Below are 10,127 nucleotides of genomic sequence, written 5' to 3' on the forward strand. Positions count from 1 at the left end.
GAAGGAAGAAAAATAACTAAGTATGCATTCACCCCCAAAAGAGCTTAGGGACCAGGAGTGAGGAGCCCCTCCTCTCCCGATGAAGCAGGAGGGGTTAGGGTTAACCCTTTGTTCCAGATGGACCAGGCAACTCAGCCTCTTCTCACCCCTCCACCCCCCTCACACACACTGGCCAAGGCAGAACGAGTCCACCTCAGCTGCAGGGCCCTAAAATATGGGATGCTCCAGCACCCCAAAACTCACATCCTCTGCCTAGACCTTCCATTTGACCTGAAGGGGTAAAAATAAAACCGGGTGGGGGGGTCACTGAACTCTTGATAAACTCGGGAAGGTGCGGGGAAGTAGGATTACACTCCCGGAAAAGTGACGCATCCAGTTGAGCGCGCGTCTCCCGCTGCTGTGCACAACACACCAAGCGCGGAGAACTGGAATCTGATGAGAGAACCAGGGAGACCCCTCCCTCCCCAAGGTTCCCAATTTCTCCAGCGACAGTCCGGCGGGTTGGGGCTAGGCCCTAGTGGAGACCGGCTGGAAAGGGGCTCGCCCGCAGATCACGGCCGTTTGTCCTGAACTCCCGCGGAGGCCCGGCCTAGTCAACCACAGTCGGACCTCTGCCCCTTTCACCTCCCGGGCGTGTGCTGAGCAGTGGTACCCAAGGGGTCCGTGCAAAAATATTAATAAACTAAAGAGCGAGGGTGCTTTTCGGCGGGGGTGATCATGCATCCACCACGCGGGTCCTGGCCGGCACCCTCCGGCTGGCCGTAGTGTGAAATCAAAGATGGCTGGAGGTCATACCTGGAGAGGTTACTGCGAGAATCAGCAGCAGGCCTTGTAACCCCCGGGGTAAAAGCCGAAAGCAGAGAAAAAAAAAGAAAAAAAAAAAAGGAAACGAAATATCTAAATTAACAAAAAAAATAAATGCCTCCGAAAGGAACTAAACTGGATGGCCTCCCATGCCCTCTGTGTTGTGCAGGTGGCGGGCACCCAGTCCTGGGGCGAGAAGAGGTTGTGCCCTATCCCCCCACTCTCCTGTTTTCTTAAAAAAAAAATCCAAGAAATGGAAACAGCATAGATGTCCATCAGCTGATCAATGAATAGCTAAAATGTGGCATAGTTACACTATGGAACATTATTCAGATGTTCAGAAAATTAGTTATGAAATTCACTTTGAAATGAGTGGACTTCTTAATGAAGTAATCTGGACTCAGGAACTCAAAAATGTCTTTTTCTTCCATTAGCAAGTGTTACTTTGAGACTTTATTTGTGTTTCATTTGGAATGTCCGTAGAGGTCAAGAAATTAGTACATGTCCATTAGGGTGTATTTTAAGATAGATGAAACAGAATGTTGTGATGCCAAGTTTAAAGGGGGAATAATGGAATTGGAATAGTTAAATGAAGTCGGGAATGGGATAGGAGGTTAGAGGAGGGAAAAAGAAATCTAGAAAAGAGAAATCAACAATAACAGGGAAGTAAATATAACTTCTTTATATTCTTTACAACTATGGTCATTATTTTATTACCATGGATGACTATTCTCTTAAAAGCATTTTTTAATGAATAAAAGAAATAAAGTCACTTTAATTAATATTTCATTTCTAAGAATATTTCACTTGTGAACAGAAGGAATCTAACATATTACTTGACCCGGCTTACATTGAATACTTTTCTGAGAGATGATAAATTAGGTAAGTATGACTTTATAATCATATTTAATGTGCTATATATAGGTAATTAAATACATGTCAAGATGAATATAGAATAAACAGTACACAGAATAGGATATTAACTTTGCTTCATTGAACGTAGCAAATCTCCAAATAAACAATTTCATTTCAAAGTTCAATTTTGTTCCTGGAACAACTATAATAACAGAATTGCAACCACACACATCGTAATAGGAAAGCAGAAATAAATATGGATGCAGGTATGTAATCATATGAGTTTGCCATTCGTTGTACCCATAGACTATTTATCATTGTACAAAGAGTGAGTGAGGATGACTGAGGACAGTACTGATCTTTGAAAACAAGCAGGCATTGTGTGTTTCCCATAGATGATCATGGGGCTTCTCTGTTCCTGACACAAGTAAAACAAAGTGTCTTCACTTGGGTGTTACGGCACATAAGCAAGAAGGGACTCACAGTTGGGAAACAGCCAGCAATGAAAAGAGACATATTCACTAGGAACCAAGAAGGATTATAAATGAGAGCCAAACAGACTTGACAGATGGAGGACAGCAGATAAAAGCAGATAAAGGTACTCATCAGCAGAAGGATGGTTTGGGTAGCTCTGGTATGTGGTGAGAATTGAGGAGAGACCTTGCTCCTAAACATGTGCTGCATACTCCGCTTGTGCCTATGCAGGATGAGCACCATGGAGCCACTGGCCCACAGCATTAGCCACATGCATATAACGTCAGGGAATGACAGGTAAACCATATGCAGAACTGCATCCATTTTCCCAATATTAACAGAAGAACAATACCCAAAGTCTTTTATCATTGTGATGCTTTTATTGCCCTGTTTTGAACTTATGTTTATAAGAAAAACAGTATTTATGAGAAGGTTCAGAATCCAACTAAGGTTTATGCAGGCAACAACATACTTGGGAGCTTTGCATTTAAGTGGTGCCCACTTTGAGTCATTAGGGCTGATAGTGATGGCTTGGAAGACACTCAGGAAGCTGATACTGCTAAAGGACATACTCCTGCCCACTTTGTGGATATAGAAAACTCCTTTGCATTCACAATCATTGAGGAAGTCTTTCCAACCAAAACCTGCCATTGTCTGGGGCACTCCTTTACATAGGAGAGTTAAGACATTTGCTACAATTAAATGCATCAGAACCCAGTCTGTGGGCCTTAAACTTCTTTGGGAAAAGTAAAGAAACAGATAGTAGTAGAGGAGAGACAAATTGCCCAGAACTCCAAGTACAGTCTGTGATAAGAAGATCATTCCCATGGTCCCATCACTGTCCGTCATTTTGTCTGGGTCTAGTGTTTTAGTCTCAGGTTCTTGCATGGAAGATGAGGCATGGTCTGTGTGTGAAATTCAACATCCTCCACTGACCACACTTCTCTCTAGGAATATTTATAAGATGTTTTCCTTAGTCAAAAACTTGAGCTTAAAAAAGGTTAGCAATGTACAAGTCCCTACTGTGAAGACAGAATGAAGAAAAAATTTTCACTCCTCACCATATATGTAGAGTTCCCTGCTATGAGCTTGATTTTGAAGGACGAGGGAAGCAGAAATATGCAGCAACATGGCGAGCGTTTGTAAGTTTAGTCTTGATTAAGGCTAAGGAGGTTCCTTGAGCCTGGCTGCTTCCTAATAGATAGCACAATGGTTCCAGAGGCATTCCTGAAACCTATCCGTCATAGAACTTCAGATGAACCTGTTGTATGCCATTTTTTGTCCTTAAGCATTCCCTTTCACTTATAAGTGGTCATATGTATTTCTTTTGCTCTCAGTGCTTTCTAAATCTTTGTGAATACTTACTGTATAGGATGCATCAGTTGTGAGTGCTTTTTAGGTGTATTAACCAAAGATTATTCATGAAAGAAAATGCAAAGCAGTTTTTATGCCAAGTGCATTGGTCTCCACATTATTCTGCTAATAACCCATTTGAATTTGTGTTAAGGACACAAGTTTAATAAGATCTACAACATGTATCTTTCAATAAACACACATGAAACAATCCAGAACATTCAAATCAATATGTAATATAAGATTAGAAAGAAATTAGCTTCTGCTGAGTTGAGGTGATTCATTCAAGTGACAAATAATATCAAAGTTATTCAAACTATTATCAATAAATTAACATTGCTGACTGAAAATCATAAGGATATGCATGTAAACTATCATGGTATAACATGCTGAACTGTAAATTTAAAAAAACTGAGATACACTTTAAATGGTCATCAGATTATATATATATTTAATAAACATTATCATTTATTACAATTATATATAATATGCAAAACTGAGAAAACACAAACATTTCTCATGTGCCTCAACATTCCCACTGGTTCACACATATCTGGTTCCCACATTACTAATGTGTACTTGTGAGAATAGGGAGACTGATTTAAAGGAGGTAAAAGGAGAAAGGCAATGTTCTTTCAAGAAGTCAGCATAGGAACTCATGGTAAATACATGAATTTTTTTCTTTAAAACTTTGTCTTCAAAGCTTAGGAATAACCCGACCCACTAACCATAGATACCATTATTCTCATCCTGCATGAATCTTTGTTGTTACTGACTGCATCTTGTGTCCAGTATCTGAAAGTGACTGAGATTCAAACAGAGTAGAAGCATCTTTCCAGTTCTTCATACTGTTTAAAACAAGTCTGGGGAAACCTAAAATGCAGCCTTACGCCCAGAAAAATGAGGTTAGGGGTCTCAGAATGGAAGCTGAGCATCTGACTGACTATAAAACAGCACTGACCACCTTCAAATCGGGTTCAATTATCACTTTTGTTAATCCTCAATGATCACTATCAAGGATTCTTTTAAGTTAGGAAAATCGGTTTTACTGAGATTTAGGATCCTGTTTCTCTTTCTATCTAAACTCATGCCTTGAGAGTTTCCTTCCTGTCTGTCTTTGGACATCTTTTCGTCAGTCCTATTATTCATTTCTATTATTCTTAGTTCAATCCTTCAATGCTGATATTCTCACATACATATTCCTATTCAATAATTAAATTTTCTAGCCAATTCCGCACATATACCATATCAACAGCTCTAACCTTCCAACCCATCGACACCTCCCACCCCATTTTACTGCCTTGATCCTCACAACTCTCTCTGAGCATTCAGTCTTCATTTGGTTGTGTCCTGCCTGAGACTAACCTGGGCTGTCTGTGTGACTCTGTATTTGGAGTTCTCTGCTGGAGACCTGGACGTGTTGGAGACCTGGACGTGTCAGCAATGATTTCCTCAGATGCTTCACGTGGTCCTTTCCTTAAGAATCTGCCTCTCAGAAAGGCTGCCATTGGGGATTCTCCTCACTTTCTCTTTATTGAGATGATGATCTGAGTGCCAGGATCTTTCTGTTCAGAAAGTGTGCTGCATTGAATCTGCTGGTGCCTGGGCTATTTGTCTGTAACTCTGTGATTTCCCCTCCCTTCAGACCTGTAATTACCACCTCACTTATGATATCAAGGTGTAGTAAGGCTTGGGGAGCCTAGAACTTTGTAGAAAACTATTTTCCCAAGGTGACAATGTTCAAAAACCATTCCCACGTTTCTTTCTAGCCTCCCTTCAGTAAACATGTTAAAGTTTGAAGATGTTCAAATAAGATATCATCCCTTGTGGCAGAAACATTTTCAGTGGAAGTATATTGAAATTCTGATCTATGCACCTGAAGGACTAGCTGGTGTCTGGGCACCCAAAAATGGTTGTTCATCCTAGTATTAAGCTATTCCATATTCCTCATTACTGTGAGTGGTATCATTTTAGTTATTGAAAATGTACAATGAAGAGATACACAGAAATATGTTATTTTCTCCGTGGTCAGTGTTTGGATCCATATGTCTGCTGTTTATATTTTATTTGCAAATTAATGTAGAAAGAAGGTTTTATTTCTTTCTTTTTTCTGTTCCTTTTTATTTGTTATTTTTATTAGTTCACTAAGATTTCGTACATTGTAATTTGATCATTCTCGTTCCCCTGCCTCACCTCCTCTTATATCCAAGCCCACATACCTACTTGCCCACCATTATATTTTCTTTCTTGTTTCACCTGTTCAAGTCCATTTTGTGCTGCCCAAATACTTTTCCAGTGAGGGTCTATTCCTGGACTGTGGTTAGTCCACACTGGGTCTCATACTTAGTGCAAACGTTCTCTTCTCCTGTCTGTTCTCCATTGCCAGCATCTCCTCAGATGAGGGTGACATTTTGTGTCCACTTCGCATCTCCATGCTAGGATATCCACTTTCAACATGAAATATAAAACTAGTGCTGTCTTTCTCTTGTCCCTGAGAATATACCTTGTTCCATGCAAACCTGGAAATGTATGTCATTATAGATGCAAGTGCCTGAAATAAGACTAATGTCAAGTTGAAATGTAAGTGCGAAGGAACAATGTAGAGAGAGCCTGCCCTTTGGGGGCGGGACGGCCTTCTTCCTGTCTATAAATTGGGGTGCACAAACGCTGGTAACCCCTTCTTCCTGGCTCCTATTTCTGGGCATCGCAGGAACTACGGTTGCGTGAGTGTTCCATTTATATTAAAGTTGCTTTTATATTATATCAATTGGCCTGTATTAATTTGATCCGCCTTCAGAACAAGAGCAGGTAGTCTTCTGTGGGAAGTAGAGAATTTGCCTTTTGTCAAAGAGATGTTGGCCATATAACTTTTATATGGGAGACATACACTCTTGGTGCTTCTTACTCTAAGGTATTACCATATCCTGTTGAGGTAGAGATCTGGCCCCACAAGTAGACTTATTACATCATCCCTTCCCAATTAATGTAGTACCAGAGATGATAAGAGAGAGAGAGAATGAGCAAGACACTTGATGGGAAAATCAGAAAAGAGACAGCATGGGGTTAATCTGAGTGAGATAATGATCTGTGAGATTTAAAAAATCATCAATCACAACATTACTTCAAGGGTATATTGGAACAGAGACTGCTGACTAGCAGGATGGCTCAGTGGCTAAGAATAGTTGTTTCTCTTACAGAACCTTGAATATTATATTAGGGACTTGAAGGGATGACTAGCCTATGAGAAAGTATTTGATGTTAGTATTTCTGCACCTGAGTAACCTTACTTGGAGCAGTTTTATTTCAGGCTAACACAGTTAGGTGATTTTTTTTCATAAATTCATTTATTTTGACAGCTGAAGCTGATCAGCATTATATCATATGCTTGTATCCCACTTTCATTATCCATTAAACATTAAAACCCCTTTGCTAGCAGTCATTTAGTCCCTACATCCCACCTAACAGGATGGGATCTTGCTGCTGGTTTTAACTTTTTGCCATATGTAGATGGCAAAGCGCTATTGCTGGACAGATCAAAAGTCTTGGATTCATGATAGAAAAATAGAACTGTAAATGTACCAGAGTCCTTTTCACTGTAGGGTACCATTCCTGAACTAAAAGATGTTATACAGGATATTATGAGACAAGGCATCACTGGTCATAGCTACCTGTGATCTCTACAAACTATGATCCAAAAGGTGAGTTAAGATATGTTCATTTGGGTAATAATAACAGAATATTAATGGTGTAACAACCACTTGGAATGGATCTGGAGTTTATACTACAGGAAGATTGGAAGTTATACATTGTAAGTCCATTCAGATACCTATATCTGGATGAGGGACCTAATTTTATTATTTAGTTATTTTGACAATGTTGAGAGAGTAGAAAGTCACTTTCTAATATTTGTGTTTATACACGTAGATAATCAATACTATACTACTATCAGTATAACTGCTATTCCAGAGGACTACACTGAAGACATGACAGACAGGCCGCATAAATGACTGAAAATAAATGAGAATTGAGTGTTCAGACCTAAATAAGGCTTTCATACTTTTCTCTGCAATCCTCAAAGAAAATTACATAAAAAGCAATGGAAAAAATGTTAGATTCAAAAGACAAGAAGAGCAGCAATATGCCATCTTTAGGGTACTACCCAGCATTATAATCATGACTCTTAAGACCATACTGGGTCTACACTAGAAAGGTCAACACCCAGGAGGAAAAGGAAGAGGACCTGAGAGGGATTATCCCTTACTGATTAAGTATTTTCCACTGAGTGCCTCAAAGAAAGTGTCTTCATTTGTGTGCACACTAGTGACTTTACTAACCTCCAGTAGACACTCCCAATCTAAATGGCACACAGGTGTTCCTAGATAAACTAAATGGGTCACACAATAAAATAAAAAGTCACATATCTGGGAAAAGCAAAAGTAGGGATGATATGTGGTTATAGAGGAAAAAAAAGGGGTGAATAATCACAGTGTAATACATACATGGAATTGTAAATTACACAACTTAATAATAAATGAATAAATAAATAAAATGTTTCTGCAAATCAAGTTAAACAATTCATCTACCAAGGAGGCAGCCTATGAGTGGAGAAAGCCTTCAATAGCTACACATCTAAGGTAGGATTAATATCAAGAGAATATGAAAAATATCAATGAATATGGATGAGTAGGTGTCTCTAGATTAGGACATAGAATCATTTTGATATTTACCCAAGAAAGGTAATACTGGGTCATGTGATATATACATATATATAGACACACACACACACACACACACACACACACACACACTGTCCTTTTTGAGGACATCCACATTGGTTTCAATAGAAACTGCATTGTTTTCCAGTCTGACCAGCAGTTAAACAGTGTTTCAATTCTTCACACAAATTCCAGTCTCTGTTCCCATCTGTTTGTTTGATCTTACCCATTTAGAGTGTGGTGAGATAATGGAACCACAAGAACATTTACTTTGTATTTCCTTGATACATACTGATGTTTAAGGTAGATGACTGCAAGGAAATACTACCTCCTATTCATTAGGTCAGGTGCACATGTGAACTCACAGTGGTGGTGCCAACATGTAGAAAACATTTCAAACCAAGCACAGTTGACACAGGAGGACAGAAGGACATGAGGAGGCATCTTTGACACTGGAGCAGTGTATCTTCATTTGTGAGCCAAATACAATCTAGTTGATATTGATAATTGCATGGCTGACTCATACACAGATGTTGAAAACATACATATTGGTAATTTAAAACTTTCGTATGACAATAAAAACACTATGATATAAGGTCATAAAGTGTTTTGTGGAAAATAAACCCATTGGAAAACCCCAAAAAGTTGGATTAGAATTTTAAAAAGTGGAATTTATCAGTATGAAAATAAATTTTAAAAGTTTAAGTGAACAGATAAAAGAAAGCAAAACAGGAAACAGAAGGATGCCTAAGTTTTAAATGCTCATTATTTTGTGGTATAACACCAACAACAACTATTTAAGAAAAATATTGCTTAATTGAGTTTACTGGCTGTTTAAGAAAGACACCTTGATGTATAAGCTACATAAGACCAAAAATATGAGCAGACCCTATTATAAAATCTGCAAAGCATATTAATGCTTTGTAGTATTTCTAAGTTTCATAATTTCAAGTTTTATAAATCTAAGTTCACAAAGACTACAATATGAATTAGTGGCTTTCCTGTAAGTTTTAGAGATGTGGTCAGAACTCTAGCAGTGTGCTTTCTGTTACCCTCTGTGTACATAATGAGACTTCATTTTTAGAAATAATTACAGTGAGATAATGCCTATCTATAACTGGCTACTAAACACTTTAATGTGGCTGCTTTGATGTGATATGTACCATCAATTGAAATTCACTATGTGTTTTAATACTTGTCCTAACAAGTTCCCAAATGATGAGGATGCTGATGGGCAATGGACAATTTTGAGCAGAAAGGACATAAACCTAAAATTTCCATGGAAATTAGGAAAAAACAGAAAGAGAACTGATTTGATCAGAAGGAACAGGAAATGTGAAAGACATTTTACTTTGACAGAAAGATCAATAAGACTAGGGGCTTGTGTGGGAGGATCAGATATGTACTGAGAATGGGTAGTGGGTTTGTGACCCCTAGGAGACATTAAAGACTGCTATGGAAACATTTATGTGATTAAAAGCAAAATAAAACCTGAAAGAAAAAAAAGAAACACACTTTGAAAATAAACCCAACCATACACGAAATAATTTTATTTCACAATTTGGAAATTGAATATATCAATAAAATATTAAACAATCCTTCTGTGTTAAAATATTCTATCATTGTAATAATTAGAAAATTTGTAAGTCGTAAAATATATATTCATCCACTTTGAAATTATCCTTTCAAATTTATACAACTCATACAAAATATTTGAAAATGTTGTTTGCTGGATAATGAACATTATCTGAGTAAATGCATCCTCAGATGTATACTACAAACACATATATGTACATGTATTCCTTACAACTAACAGTATAGTTTGAATAAAACATCTATATCCTTATTAAATAGATACTATACTCATTATAGTGTGGGTATGACTATATATGTTATTCTTAAAAAATATATCTGGGCGGGCTGGCG

The 10,127-nt window shown here is 38.1% G+C and overlaps 1 pseudogene; it reads right to left on the reverse strand.

Annotated features, from left to right (window-relative positions):
- LOC101994771 overlaps positions 1-10,127 on the reverse strand; it is a 14,718-nt pseudogene that overhangs the window by 3,202 nt on the left and 1,389 nt on the right.

This window comes from Microtus ochrogaster, unplaced genomic scaffold (assembly GCF_000317375.1).
Source record: "Microtus ochrogaster isolate Prairie Vole_2 unplaced genomic scaffold, MicOch1.0 UNK138, whole genome shotgun sequence".
NCBI classification, from domain to species: Eukaryota; Metazoa; Chordata; class Mammalia; order Rodentia; family Cricetidae; genus Microtus; species Microtus ochrogaster.